Raw genomic sequence first — 15,007 nt, forward strand, 5'->3', positions numbered from 1 at the left:
CCAGCTCTATCTGCAGATGCTTGTCTGTGACAAAAGGAGATGCTTTGTACAGGATCTGATAGTCTGTTTTTTCATGAAGGTAGCAAGACTTTCACAAATCCAGGTCTCGCATACTTTTGAAAAGCAAAATAATAACTAGCTTAGTGCTTGACTGTGATTCTCACACTGGAACATGTTGGTGTTATTTACTGTTTACTTTTCTCTGTTAGTTTTGTATCTTCCTGCCCAGGAAAGAGGAAGAAACTTGTTACACTTGCATTCAAAAATTGGTGTTGTCCAGAATGTGTTCAGTGTCAGTCAATGACAGCAGTGATTCAAAGCAGGTCATTAACAAAGGGCCTGAGCTTTAAGTTCATCACAGCTGAAATCCAGGACTTGTGGGACTGTACCCCCTACAGCTCTCCCCCAAGCTGACTGAGGCATTATCTGAAACACCCTGGTCCTTTATTCCAGGTAATAGGAACTGTTACCAAGTTTTTTACCTTGGAGAGGCAGAGGAAAATGGGATATCCCATCCAGGTGTACCTAGTGTAGTTAGCAACCATGTTACATCTTCACCCAAACTTCCTTCAGTGTTTGTACACAGATTTTTGAAAGTCAAATGTGAAGCAAAAGCAGCATTTCAGGAGGATTTCAGAGTTCCTACTGGAGCATTGTTGCAGCACACTTGTGTAAGTTGAACTGTACTGCTGAACGTAGCCTCATGACCTCGGGCAAATCAATGAGAATATTGATCTTTATTCATCTTTGTATAAGCATGCATAATTTTCCAGTTTGGGCACAGTAAACAAGCCCAAAGCCAGATCAGCACATTAAGAAACTGGACAAATACAGGGAACAAAGGGGGCATTAAATCAGGAAAAAAATTCTCTGCGAAGTTGTGATGGGAGAGGCCAGCACTGCAGATTAACAGTGAGATGGTTCAGTCTAATGGAAAAGGAGTCAGGGAAATGGATAATATTGCACTTGTTCTGCAGAGCTGGCAATGGAAAATTTAAGAGCAGGCTTGACACTAAGTGGTCACCAGAGGACTTGAAATGTTCCTGCACACCTGAATCACAACCCTGTTTTAGAAGGTGGTTTTCACACCGAAGGGTATTAACATTAATCAGGGATATCAGGCTGTATGAAAGATCCCTGGAAGTGCATGCAAGAGTCAAGAAGAGAGAAAGCCTGGAAAAAAACACCCAGAAGCTGGCAGAAGGAGGGTACCTTGCTTGTTGCATGCCCCTGTCCTGAGCTGCTGATGTTAGCAAGCAGAATCTGCATCTCCTGGAAAACAAAAGTGTAATTTAATACCTTATACAGCCCAATAGCACACACAGAGCAGCCAGGCTGGGGCCACCTCCATGGACACACAGCCTGTGCCTGAAATAGCTGGGGAGCTTAAAACAAAATTACCCATTTATTCTTTTCCAAAGAAAGTGCACTGAAGGAGGAATGGAAAAATTTGGAAATAAAAGTGAACCACCCCAAGGGAAAATGCAAAGCAAAAAAATTTCTTTGGTGAAGTGAACTCTGAGCTGTGATTCTGGGGAGCAAAGGCTTGATAGTGCAGTAAAGCAACTTGGCAAAAGGTGTTTAGCCCTAAGCAAGAGCCCAGACAGACTTCAGCGTGGTTTGGCTGGGTGCACTGTTTGAGACAGGCAGCTCAGAGAGGCAGGTGGGGGCCCCATCCTGCCTCTCAAACATGTTTGCAGGGAACAGGCCGTGACAAGAAGACCCTTCCAGGGCTGGGAAGTTCCTGCTGCTCTCAGCCAAAGTAGAGCTGGCTGGGAAACCCCAAATCTGTCTTCCTAGGCATCTCATTCAGAGCATCCCATACTGTTTCTTTGGCTTTGCTTTAGAGAAAGCAAGAAAAACATCTGTACAGGAGCATTCTTGAGTTAAAATCATACTGACAATGTGCCAAAAATGTCATTTCCCAGCCCTTGTTATATGCTGGAAATCAAAAGCTGTGGAAATCAAGGCTACCACGTTATTTTAGGTAGTTCAAGGCTGATCTGTTGGGAGAGACTGCAAAGAAACTATCAAGGGTGGTCCCCCACAGAATTTCTGGAGAGTCTTTTCCTTCCTGTGTCCAAGAGGGTTTGCAGGAGATCAGCTCCTTTTCCCAGACAGCCCCTGACCCACATATCCACTGCCTGAACACCAAGTGACTGCACAAACCCAACCCCAGTGCAAACCTTGGGGCTGTTCAGCTCTGCATGGCTGCAGGGTACCAAATAGAGAGGCAGCACCCTGACACGTGGCTGGAAGGGGACAGGAGAAGAAAACAGCTGTTTTAGCTGGAGAACTGAACACAAGTAAGGGAGACAGGGACACATTGAAGTATTCCTGGTATTGGGAGGGGCAGTTATCTTTTGCAAAACTTCTTTCATCCACACGTGCGCAGTCTCCACCTCGCTCCCTTGGGACCATTGCCTGCAGTGCCACTGTAACTCCTTTCTCCCAGCAAAGGCCACTTTTACTCAGGTGGTCACAGACAAATCCTTCTTGGAACATCTGGAGAAAGGCTGGTGCTTCTCCTCAGAGGCCTCCAGAAGGAGAGAGGACCCTTACTGTCAGCAGCAAAATGCCAGAAGTTAATCCCAAAGCAGTGCTTGGGTGGCAGCACAAGAAAATTATTAATGTCTGAAAAATTAAATTATGACTGGTTTTCCCATGTGCACATGAAATAAAGCAGTTCAAGCACAGCCAGTTGTTCATGCTTCTGCTCTCAGCTCCAAACACTTTGAAGGAAGATGGTAGCATCACTAGCCAGGGCTGGGACAGCAGGAATTGGGAGGCTCCTTCCACCTGCTGCCTGGGTGACTTGCCAGGTGTCCTTGCCACCACTGGTGGGCTCTGTGGGATAGGACTGCTGCGTCACTGGACTTTAGGAATGGCCACATGAGAATCTTAACACTCAGGACATCCCCAAGCCACCTCTGTGTGGCAGGAAGTGCTGCTGTTCTGTGTGTGGAGGAACCATTCTTGATTAAGAGCATGAGCAGCTCATCACTCATGCTCTAAAATCCTGGCATTTGAAGTGGTAATCCCAGCATGAGAGTGACTACAGCTGCAATGCAGGCTTAAGGTGATCACCTATTAAAAACCTTTAAAACTGTTACTTCTCCAGCTCTGTCAATGCTGTTCTGCAGCAGGACATTCCTCAGCCTCCTCCGCGTTAAGTTGGCAGGCACGAGCTGTTTGCTTTCATCCAAGCTGAAGCATTTGCCTTTCAGTTTCACTAAGTGACCTCTTGTGAAGTCATCTGGAGTTGTAAATTGGATCAACCATCTGGCTTTTTTTCTGTTCCCCATTTAATATATTGCTACCATATCTGCCTGCATCTGAATGGTTTTATTGCTCTTTGCTAACCATTCCTTTTTCATCCCACGTTTCCCTTTCTCATGGAGCACCAGCTACACGTCGTCACTGGAAGTCTCTGGCTGTGTTGTGCTAGGGGGAAAAGGAGGAGAGAGGCAAACCCTCGGAGCAAACCCTTGGAGATCACCAAAGCTTGGCTGCTTGACATCTCCATGAAGAGGTATCCATGCTGCTGAGTGGGTTTCTGGCATTCAGGCATCACCCTTTACTTTGATTTCAACCTTTTGACTGGTAATGTAGGCCAGCCCTATTGGTTGTGCACCCATATTGTAAAAGTAAAAAACATATACTAGGGGCACATGCCCCAAATAAATATGTTGATTTATAAATTTTATGCAGGTACTACTGTACTAACTATATTGTAAAGCGTAACAAAATTAGAAATTAAGAAAGGATTATATAGATATGAAATATATTTTTTTTTATTTATTAATAGTGCAAACTGTATTTTCCTTCTGCACCCCAACAGTATTTTCTTCTGCATGCACCTCACTTTGGAGACTTCGGATGTACCAAAAATTCTTTCCATGCTGGTGAATAGTAGTAACCTCTGTGCTAGAGGTGTTGTATCACATCCCGTGCATCCACAGGGGTCTCAGGACCTCAGCAGAGGCTGGGAAACCCCCCAGGACTATGAGGGGATAAGAGGGCTGCTGGAATTTGCAGGGAGCAAAGGCAGATGTCTCCAGAGGGTTTCCTGGTCACTGTGGGAAGCTGTGACACCCCTCAGCTCCTCACAGCATGTGGGGTGGGAGGTTCAGGCAAAGCACCCCCTGGGTGATGGGTCCCTGTGCCTCCCACCCAAAAAGCAGCCAATGCCAGAAGCAGGGAAGCAGGGTGGAAAACCCGTGAGGCATTCCAGGCTCACCCCCTGCTGCTGGATGCAGTTAGTGGGAGCAAAGGGTGCCTTTCCCTGCTGGCACGGCCCGGACTGCAGGGAGTGCCAAAGACAGAATGGGGGCTTGGAAAGCAAACAAAGGAAGGGAAGGAAAATATCTTGGAGAGAAGATAGAGAGCATTACAAGTCTCTGGGGAGGCGCAGGGGGGTGTGTGCGCACACGTGAACGGAGGATGCAGTGAGCAGCCACTTTGATCTCCCAGAACATCTGGTCCGTGGGCATCTGCCTATGGGGCAGGCCCAGAGCCATGCGTGACTGGGAGAGGGGATGCAAACCCACAGCCCCACGCTGTTTCCCATGCTCCACAGCCCCTCTCCTTCAAAGCAGTCAGGCGGCATCAGCCCTGCAGAAAAGGCAGGCGCTTGTGGCTCCGGCCCTGGCTCCTCGCCGTTCCCACGCCCGCCAGTGCCCGGGGAAAACGCTTTGGTGCCCGGCCCCCCCAGCCCCTCAAACCTCTCTGAGCCACATGGGCTGCGGCCACGGCGTGGAGGGAGAGCGGCTAAAGCTGGGCCTGGGGAAAGGAGAGCGGCCTTTGGGGCTTTAATTTCAGTGAGGCCTGAGAATGGGTGCTCTGAGCCCAGACAGCATGACATGCCCTTTGGGATGGGCATGGGACACGGGGTGACAAGGAGGGATGTGTTCAGTGTTTTGGTGGTGGCAGATGCTAAATGCCAGCAGGCCTGGGGTCAACACCCAGCGTACAAAGTCTCTGCACAATTGATCGTGGTGTGGGGGGATGTCAAAGACGTCAAACCCCAGTGCTCAAGTGCACACAAAGAGAGGTTTGGGTTTGGTGTGAGTCAGGCAGCCAACATACAGATGCAGGGGGAGACCTACAGGGAAGTGGTGTGGGCATTCAGGCACACATGCTATCAAACGTAGCAGCGTTTGACATGGGAGCAGAGGATCGGTCCTACAGAGAGGTCTGGTTTGCCTTCTCCTGACTTTCTCGGGGCCTCATGCGCCTCCCAGTCCAAGGAGCTACCTCACACAGCATAAGGTTCTCACTTTGAGGTGTAAAAGGTCTTTCCCTTCTCTTCTTCTCCCTGAGCTGGACAGATCCTCCTCAAACAAGGAAATAAGGAGCACATTTCTCTATATCATGGTCAGCTGTGCCTGGAAATGAGCACACAGCTGCTTCATAGGGGAAAAAACTACCCTGGTTGTCATGCAAATGATGGGGCTGGAAAGGATGGTCTGGGTGTTACAAGGCTGTGCTTGGCATTACAAAGGGGACAGGTGAAACACTTGCAACCCTCCCTTCTGACCCCAAAACCTAGAATCTCTCCAAGGGCCTGATCAGGGCGATAACTGACAGAGTAACTTCCCAAGGGAATCTGTATTTAACAGCCAGGAAGTGTGGTAGGATGCATTTCCCTAGGGAAGCGGAGATCAGAGGGAGAGGAGACAGGGGCAGGCAGCCAAGGGAAGCAGAGTAGACTGGTATGCACAGGCTGCATTTCCTCAGGGGGGATTTGTTTCATATGCAGGTATGTCTTCAAAGGGGACACCAGGGTGCAGGGGAACACGTGCTCCAGGGATGAATTGCCCCCCTGGGAACTCGAGTGGAGAGGCAGGTGTCTGTGGGAGCCAGCCATTTCCCAGGGGGCTCTTCTAGTTTGCCGCTGATTTTCCTAACAAAACACAGTCCTCCGGGATCTTCCAAGGACCCATGCAGCCTGGAAAAGCCGGGGACCAACAGAGGCTGGGACTTGGGAGGTTGTAAATCTACTGGCATCTCCCATTTTGCCCAAGTTCCTGCTGGAATTATGCTGCTGGTGCAGCCGGCTGGTCTGCAGGGCTGGCTCTGGGCACAAGCTCTGCAACCCATCTTTCCCCACTCTACTGATGCAGCAAATTGTAATCCAGTGTCCCTCTTGGGAAAGAAAATGAAAGCAAACTCTCAAATCTCTCTTGTGGCCCACACAGTGAAGTTTCCCTCGCTGAATCCCACGTCGGGAAGCTTGAGTTTCCAGCTGAGCCAGCAGCGAGGCATTCCCCCTGCCTCCTCACCAAACCTGAGGGGCAAAACTGTGTCCTTGTGCCCCCTACCCCTTGTAAAGGCTCCCCCTTCTCCACTCAGCCCTCTCCCCAGGCCAGGCCAGGGTTTGATGGATTGCAATCCTCCTCTGCCATGGTCAAAACAAAGGTCACGGCCCGAGGAAATTGCTAACAACTTTTGCCCACCGGCCCCGGAAGGCCGGGAGCACTTGTGACAAGGGGGTGAACTTTTTATGATCCCTCCACCCTGGCAGTCTCTTTGGAAAAGGAATTTTAAAAAGTGGCCAGGGAACACGAGGCTTCCGGGAGCTGACAGGAGAGGAGGGAGCAGCCCTGGAACGCTGCCCCAGCCCACGGCAAGCCCCGGCCACTGCCCCTTCCCACCTCCTCTCTCTCCTCCAGCAAAACCTCTCTGTCTCTTTGCTGCTGGGCGAAGAAAGGGCCCTTGGGAGTCCCCATCTGTTATGGTCCAGAACAAGTTTACTTTTATTTTAGCTCTTAGGAGACCTTAATACTCGTTTCGTGAGTGTATAAATATCCAGGCACCACCACTGTACCTCAGACCAAGCCTATGGCTGGGAACAAGGGGTTCAGGTACATTCTCACCAGGCAGGGGTGGGAACTGCCCCACCAGGCCAATGGCTTTGCTTTGCCCTCCTCTGCGTCTGACTTCTCCACCAAGCAAATCTGCAGCTTTGAGGGCTGGAGGGGATACAGCAGGGTCCCACCATTCAAGAGATCCCCACCTGCTTGGAGAAGTTGCATTTTACATCTCAATGTGGGAAAAAAAAAAAAAAAAACAACAACTTATGAGTGCATTTATTTTTCCTAATACCTGTAACTGAACATTTCTGCTATTAGGAATAATTTGTTTTAGCCTAAAACAGAGGCTTCCTGAGCTATCCCAAATGCCCTAGTCCTGCCTTTCTGTGTGAGGTAGTCTCTCCCATGCTAAAGCATGTTGACTAATGGGAAAATTCAATATGGGAACTTTACCTGCAAGACGCTTTATTTTTTAGAGAAATACACAAAACCAACTAACACCACCCCCACCCCCCCAAAAAAAACCCTCCAAACCCACCAAAACCCAAACTCAAAACCCCCAAAATCCACTGATGGTGCCAAATACACTCTGGTTCTTCCCTCACCATTAGGAATTTCTGAAAGATTCATCATCCTCCAGCTGTAGCAAAGCTTGCCTGGAGTCAGAGCTTTCCCCAGGGTCTGCCCCATCATGGGGGTGAGTGGCTGCCATTTATTTCCACACCCAAACTGGGCACTAAACTGGTCCCTATTGAAACTGATTCATCAAATCCATCCCCAATTCAAGCCTATATGAACAAGTAAGTTGCTTTGAAATGGCTTTTTTTGGGAAAATAAGCTGAGTTTGGGAAGCATCACTGTTCTCAGGGAGAAGGAGGCTAGAGAGGGTTTAAAACCTCAGTCTAAGAGCTCAGAAAAGCTCCCTTTTTTACAAAGGGGTGGGAGTAGCTTTGCCAACCCATGGAAGTAAGGAAAGAGGAGAAGAATAAAGAATTGTGGATAGTAGTAGAAAAAAAGGTAGAAAAAAATAAGGGGGCACGTGGCTTGGTTTGACACCGCCTGTTACACTCGTGATAGCATCTTGTCAAGATTAAGACATGGCATTTCCTATAGCACAGATAAGCTTTGTCTTTGCCTGGGCTGCAAGGCAGCTCTAAAAGGAGCAGCTCTCCATCTGCCCCTTCCCCAGGACTGGTTCCAATTAGTGCTGACTCCACTCTGTGCCGGCTTAGCCCCAGGATTAAAAATCTCCCCGTGCCAATCCCCTCTGACCCAAACACTTCCTGGGACTGACAGGGGCAACCAAATTCCTCCCCTTCCTAAATTGGACGGCTTGCTCTTGTCACCCCAAACTCTGGCCCCTGTGCAGGGGGATACGTGACAGAGAGCAGCCCTTCGTCCTCCCCAGGAACAAGGAGCCCAGCTCCTTAGAAGCCTTTGCAGGGCCTGGAGCTGCAGCCATGCTGGGAAAAGCCCTGCTAGGATGTTTGACTCCATCTGCCTGCCCTGGACAGCAAGGGCAGCTCTGGCACCTGGCTGGTGGGTTTGGGGTACTGAAGACGTCAGGGTGCAGCTCAGGCTCCTCCAAAGGCCCAGGATGGGAAGTTGCCTACATGTGCTCCTGTGAACTTCATTGGCCAGAAAAGATGCTGGCCCCTGGCTTGGCCAACGAGTATGGAGTCCTGCACCACAGACAAATGTTTCCTGGGCATCTCTTTGCAGAGGCAGCGCTGGTGCTGAGAGCCAGCAGAGTGTGCTCAGCTTGGGAGCAGCCCCAGCCCCAGTGAGGATCCCACAGGAGGGGCAGATGGAGCCCATGGAGCAAGCAGGCTACGCTGCAGGGCTGTTTTGGCAGGAGATGTGAGCGTCTGTTACCAGCCCTGGAGGAAACAGAGGGAGATTTCACTGGATAGAGCTGAGGAGGAGAGGGAAAGGGCTTGCAGCATGCACCTGGGGAGCCTTTGTGCCCCCAGCCTTCTGCTGTTCACCCCCACATGCCTCTGTTTGCTGGCACCAGCTTTTATGGAAAATCACCTTAATTTTGTCCTGACGCAAAGCTGCTGAATCAGCAGAACTGAGCTAGTTACTTATGCAGGGAGCAGCTGAGCAATGGCCAAGTGCAAGCTGCCCCCATGCACCTACAGCAGGCACCTTCCAGCATGAAACAGTACAGCTGTGATGCTGAAACCCCTGTGAGAAGCAGCTAAGTTGTCTTTAAACACCTCCCTGTTGGGAGGGCTGCAACCCCTGGCCCATCTCACATGGGAGATTGAATCAACAGCAAACATCAAGTGCCCTTTGGGGCCCAATATAGATTTGGACCACCACACGTGGGCTCGAAGGCTTTCCATTCCTCTAACAGCCCCTGAGGGCCATCATGAAATCAGCACAAAGGGGAATTGCAGAGGCTACATCAGCTCCTCCTTCGAAGCAGCATCACTCCAGGCAGCCACCACTTTTAAAGCTGAGAGGTTTCACGTGGGTGCGGGGGAAGAGACTACCTGTGCCCCAAAAGCACGGGGTGTTTTGGGGAGAAGCACACCTGGGCTGCAGGAAAACCCACAGCCCACCAGGGACTTTGGGGGGAAAGCAGTGACACCACCTCATTTCCAGAGCTGGGTTGATCATAGGTGGACAGCTGTGCTTCTGAATGGGAAATGATCCCGATTAGCTTTCCAGGTGCTCTCTTGTAAATGGATTACAGGTGGTACCACGGTGCCTGACTGCAGTCCAGGGCTTTGTCTCCCTGAAAAAAAACCCTCTGTGTTATCCTCCCACCCCCATCTGCTTCCCCTTGCAAAGGGAGACCATCCAGGAGACAAGAAAACACACATACAGCAAGGATGATTGCTATTTTAAGAATGTACTTTATACAAAATAACCAATTCATATGGAAATAAAATCTACAGACCTCCGAGGATCAAGATTTTAAAAAAGTTCTTTAAAAAAATTACCCAACACACAGTATTAAACTAACTATTGAGGTAACTGTCGCTCTTGGGGAACAAAGGTAATCAGCAGACCAAGACAAAATATACACAATATAAAAATAAATAGCATTCCCCTTTCCAGTATTGACCAGGAAAGTTCACACGACTTTGCAGCAGCAGGAGAGAGAAGAGGATCCCTGACACTGTGCTCTACAGGATGGGGAGGGAGGCAGGGGCTCCTGGGCAGCAGGTGATGGAGAGGTGCAGCCCCTGAGGCCCTGCTGGGGACAGAAGTGCTGGGCTGAGCAGCTCCAACACTAACTCCTTCTTGAGCTGATAAATGGAGCCCATCCAGTCCAACCTTTCCTAAACAGCATGGGCAGCTGCTCAGCTCAGTTTCCAATTGATCCGAGGACAAGCAAGCCCAGACCTCGAGTGTTACATCCCAGCTCCCAGCAAAACATGCCAGCACAGAGCCCCACTGCAGAGGTCAGATTTCCCCCACTGAGGGACACAGGCAGAGGCATTTTCACAGCTTGGTGTGGGAGGTCTCTGCTGCAGCCTCAGCTCACCCTCCTGTCACCCTGGGACAGCTGCAAGCCGTTGACAAGGGCCAGGCTTTTTCCCCCACGGCCACTAGACCCCTCCCTGCCCAACAACAAAAAGCACAGCAACATAAGAACAGCCTCACCCAAAAAGAGAAAGGCCCCCGTTTTCTCCTTGTGCCCCCGACAGACAGATTACATTCTTTACAAACTTACAATAATACAAAAACAACCCCACTGTTACCCAACTTCGGAAAAATGAATGGATGTAGTGGCATAGGCTCCCCCACTACCTCCCCTGCAATGCCAAGTGAAGCAGCAGTGGGTCACTCTCCTCCCCCAGAGGCATTAAATCAGTGGTCCACCCACCCCTCTTCCACGTGCTCTGCTCTGTGGATGAGGCTCCACTTCACCCAGTTGCTCCCTTCCCTCTCTGCCTTCCCAAACACAGAAGCAGCAACCAGCTCTCTCATGACTACCTAAATCAACCCACCAGTCTCTGGGAAAGCAGGAACGTGGCATGATAAAATGCAGGGCCACAGAGAGCACCTTGCTTCCCACTGAAACCATGCAGATTCCCCCCCAGTGTGTTCCATAGCCATCTTAGCCCTAAAACAGTATGGGAAGGTCAAAGTTGCACTGCTGTGTGTTATTATTGCTCAGGAAAAGATCAGGCAGCAGCCTTCATTGATCCCTCAAGGAGGAGAGACAAGAGTTTTCACAGTTGTACACAGTACATGCACAGACATTTGTAACCTAAACCCTCCTGGAAGTAGACATGCCAGGATCACGTGTGGGAGCCCTGCAGTGGGACCAGGAGCAAATCCTTGTACTGGCAGATGGACAGACACCGCTGTGCCTGGGTGCCAAACCCCAGGGGCACACAAGAGAACACGCGTGAGCCACTGAGGACACCTTAATTTCATCAGGAGAGTGAATGTGCCCTCCCCACCTGCTGTCTATGTGTGTGCAGAGGAGCCAGCTGGCAAGGTCAACCCTCTGCCCTTGTGCTCGCGTGGGCAGTGAGCTGTCATCTCTGCACTCGACAGCCACCGACTGCAGCGAAGCCAGCAGAGGGAAAGAGACTTGAAAGCTGGGAAGCAAGGAGAGAGGAAGAGTTGGCATATGATACAAAAGGGGATCAGAGGACTTTCCAGTTGAGGCCTGAGCTCCTGTAGCTGCCTGGCTGGCTTCAGAAAGGGACTCTGCTCCCCTGCCATGCTCCAGTGTTTGAGTGCACCAGGTGGCTGCGGGCCTCTTACTCATTTGATGCCCAAAGGAGTCCCCAGTGGCTGTCTGGTCTAACTTTGTTCACAACAAGGGAATTGTGCTCACACAGAGTCAGTTCTGCTCTCATTTAGAAGATATTCCACTTACTGCCCTTCTGCTAAGTGAGCCAAGTGTTTCCAAATAAAAGGGGCAAAGGACAGAGGGACTTGCTAGAGTTCATGAAAATCCCAATTAAGCCTCAGTCCTAATTAATCCTTTGTCCCCTCTTTCCCCGGTGGACGTAGCTCTTGCTCTCTCCTGGATGCGCTGTTCACTTTGATATCCACGTTTCAAAAGGAGGAAGACCTTTGCCAAAAGAAATCTAGGCCACTGCTGCAAATGAAGGAAAAAGGCCCTCAGTCAATGCAAGACCAGCAGTGTTAGATCTACAAAAAGCTCCATGGTCTCTCAAACCCTGCATGTGAGCCAAGGCAAGACAAGTAACCAAAAAGGGAAGGGCACAACACAGCTCGCTTCAAAGGTACACTTGGATGTTACCATCTAGCTTCAAATACATTAAATGCTGTCCTGAATTTCCCTGCCTAGGGATGCACTGAGCCTTGCCCTGGTTCTTCCCAGGAGCTCCTACTGAGAGCGAGCTGGAAATGGGTCCCTCCCCAGCTCTTTTTCAGAGCGGGAGGTGGGAATTCTGCAAGAGCAAACTCCTCTACTCCTTCACTGATGCACCACAATAAAAACTTTTTAGGGGGTTGCTCTGATTAAGTGCAGACCCAGTTGCGTGGTTATTCTGCAGCAAGGGAGACCAGGACCAACTACACCATCACAGATTCCATTGTTGGGTCTTCTCCAAGCCACTCTTTGGGATGACAACGCCCTGTCACTCACTTCAGCACCCTCTCTGAAAATCCACAGAGCATACAGCAATACAGTCTTCTCAGAAAAGGAAAGCACAATGAAGCCATCAAGAACAAAGAAACAACCCTGGTTGAACAGAGAGATGAACAAAAGCCTGACAAGGAACAGTGGAGAAAATAAAGAAAGGTTGTTTTCTAATTATACTTTCATTTTAAATGGAGAAGTGTTGGGGTGAGAACCTGCAGGGGAGCTGCCTCAGTCAGCAGAATGAAGGACAGCCTCTGTGACTTGCTTTCAGATAAGACATCATAAAGCTGATAGCTCTCCAAGACCCTGAGAAACCACACTTACAAAAATATACACAGGCGATTTGCTTCGGAAAGTCTGCATGGGAAAGGCATTTGGCAGACAAGAAAGAATCAGAAGCTTCCAAGAAAAGTGTCTCCTTGTACTTTAAAGTCACAAATCAAACCAGTTGGGCCTTGAAGCTTCAAATTTACTTTCCTCTTTTGTCCTCCTCATTGCAGGCTGGTGCCTTGGATTGCTACTGAGTGGTTTGGTGGGTCACACCATGGAATTTATAGACTGCAAACTCATTCTAAACACAGCTAAAAGTCACTGTGAAGCCTCAGTGACTGCCCTTTCCAGTTAAATTGCCAGGGCCTGTACTACCTAAGATGCTCAAAGCTTCAGAGTCTCAGAGGGAGTTTATACAATGGCCTTTGCAAAGGCAACTTGACATCTCGGGAGCTTGGGAACACCACACACCACTCAGAAAGGAGGAAGTGGTGGGGAGAGCAAGAGCCTAAAAAGGTGGAGTAGCATACAAAGCTCTTCTGAGAATATTGGAAATTTTTGTCATGCTTGAGGGGCATGGTCACCATCATAATTGTTCTCTGTATTACATAATCTCGTTTAACATGAAATCCGTAATTATAGCAAAACACATCCTCCACATGGGAAAAGTAATAGCTACAGGAAATTTGGCAAAGTCACTAGCTCAGGAGGCTTTCTGAAAAAGGACCACCTGGTAATATACTGTACTACAACAATGCTGGGGGAAGCACTAGAGTTTCTCTGTATTGTGTTAAAGATTAAAGATAGTGACACAAGTATGGCACTCAAAAGCCATGTTATTTTAAAAGGCAGCTACACTTCTCCTGCACTGCAAGCCAACCCATGGCACAATACAGCACTCTGCATGTACAGAGCTGTGGTGTTCCTCTTCTAAATCCCTCAAACCTCTCTTCCACGAGATCTACAAAGCAGCCCTGTGCAGCATGGGTTGGGAAATCATAAAATTCACATTATCTGCTCCTCCTTATGTTTCCATGGGTATTGCAGCTCAGCAATCCTCTCCCAGGGCTGTGCCCTCTGAGGGGAGCCAGTTTTCTGTGATTTGCTCAGATTGTACCTAGCAAGATTAAGCTCTGATTTTCAGAGGATCCCTAGATATTGTAAGAGGGGAAAAAAACCCCAAACCAATCCTGACTTATGAACAAAGCATTTGAAAGTCTGGAAACTCTGCTCTAAGATTCCACCAGCACCTCTCCAGCTCAGCATGTCCTGTCCTCAGGGAAGCCCAGACATAGTTCCCTGTATTCTGTATGAGTACTTTTCTAACAGAAACCATCTCTCCTCACAACAGCAGCTTGTTAGCTACTTCAGTAAAAATTACTGACTGCATCAAAAGCCATTTACCTAGAAACCCTGCCAGGATGAGTCAGCTCCACTACTTGTTTTGTCTGCCATGTGCAAGTCAAACCCTTCTCCCAGCTTTGCCTCATGTCAGGTGAGGGTATCTATCACTAACACTCCACTGGGCTCTCCAGGCAGACCACAAGCAATTCTTGCCCTCCTTAGTTGTCTCCTGTTTTGATCGAGGCTTGGTACTCATCCAGAGACCATGACCACTAGAACCATGTTTTCAGTGCCAGTTCCAGCTGAAGTGTGCTTCATCTTGCTTGGAGAATTTTTATAGCTTCTAAAAACCTCCTGTCCCACAACATTCACAATGGGCTGAACGAAAGGCACCTTCAACTATTCAGCTGTCTGTGATACAGAAGACAGGCTGACATACAGCAGGGCTTAGCTGCAGAATCTACATTCACATTTCCAGAGTTTCCAATGCTTTGCTACAAGTTGTATTTTCCAGTTCCTCTGTTTTTAAATCTGTTATTTCCAATTATTTTTATATCTACAGTGAACTAAAGACTGCTTTACAAGGAGAAGCAACTGTGTTTGTCCCAGGTGTGCTGTCTTAAAGAAGAGTTGTACTTGCACAATTTTTCATTAGAATCTACTAGTGCTTCTGTAGCTCTGTTCAGTGAAGGATCTAGAGCTGCCTTTGGAGCAGCTGGGGCACCTCTGAAAACCACTGCCAGCTGAGGAGCCACATTTGGGACAAATTTGGAAAGACACAACATAATCTTCTTGGCTGAGGAAAGCAGTTACCCATTTCTCAAAGGTCAACCTTCAGGATCATCTCTTCCAGTTTAGATCAATCCACCAGTCACAACTGCTCCCTGACAGATGAATACAAATGAAAAGAAACCACAGCAAAACCCCCACCTTCCCTTTCCTAATGGCATCTGTAGGTAGATATTGGAAGTAATTCACATTACATTGACAG

The sequence above is a fragment of the Aphelocoma coerulescens genome, chromosome 1A (assembly GCF_041296385.1).
Source record: "Aphelocoma coerulescens isolate FSJ_1873_10779 chromosome 1A, UR_Acoe_1.0, whole genome shotgun sequence".
Classification (NCBI taxonomy): domain Eukaryota; kingdom Metazoa; phylum Chordata; class Aves; order Passeriformes; family Corvidae; genus Aphelocoma; species Aphelocoma coerulescens.